Consider the following 781-nt stretch of genomic DNA (forward strand, 5'->3'; position numbering starts at 1 on the left):
AAGAGATAGAAAGCTGCTTGTCCGCACGCTCGAAGGTGGCTCCGGTGAAGGCGAAGATGTCTTCTCTTTGTACTTTTCGCATCTACCGGAAGAGCATCCTTTGAGCAACTCGCGGGATGATACAATATTTAAATGTCAAATGTACTGATTACATGATAATAAACATACGACTTTGAGAGCTTTATCTCAATACCTTTCCTTGAAATAGTCTCTAAATTAGTTTGAAGGTAAGTAAAAGTGATTGGTTAGTCCTAATACCCACTGTTCACGCGGACATCATCCGGATAGACTTAGCCCTTGTCAGTGATACCACAGTGACAGTAACCATTCATCCTGTGATAAGCTCAAAACGCTTACCACCGCACTGAAAAACAGGTGCATTAACCACTACGTTCTCATGCTTCATGAAAAAATATTCGTCTCTCTCTATATATATAATTACTGTTCTTTTTATTGTTGGATGTATAGAAAATTATTTCCTGGTTCTTTTTTCTTTAAGTATGGAATCAGTGCTCTTTTTATTGAAGAATACACAGAATATTTAAAATCAAATATGATTTATTTAACAATTAATTGACATATTGTCATAAAGTTGACCGTTTCTGTCAACTCGTGGTCACACGACCAGGGTGGACTACACTCATGTACTCTATGAATACTTGATGAAATCAAAACAGGCGCGTACCACACTACTTCACAAATTCCGGTCACTGACAAAGCATTTGAATGAAAGTCCGTAAGAGAAGAGCTCAAAGATTTCTCGTAGTCCCACATATAAGAA

The 781-nt window shown here is 37.5% G+C and overlaps 1 protein-coding gene across 1 annotated transcript in view; it reads left to right on the top strand.

The window, feature by feature from the left end:
- Positions 1-176, top strand: part of LOC143036989 (uncharacterized) — a 9,958-nt gene extending 9,782 nt beyond the window's left edge. Inside the window, exon 3 of the mRNA XM_076205094.1 lies at positions 1-176. This exon is cut by the window's left edge and continues 610 nt beyond it. The gene's annotated coding sequence lies outside the window, so the exon portion shown is untranslated.
- Positions 177-781: the final 605 nt, after the last annotated feature.

This window comes from Oratosquilla oratoria, chromosome 21 (genome assembly GCF_046742065.1).
Source record: "Oratosquilla oratoria isolate Oo_2021 chromosome 21, ASM4674206v1, whole genome shotgun sequence".
Classification (NCBI taxonomy): domain Eukaryota; kingdom Metazoa; phylum Arthropoda; class Malacostraca; order Stomatopoda; family Squillidae; genus Oratosquilla; species Oratosquilla oratoria.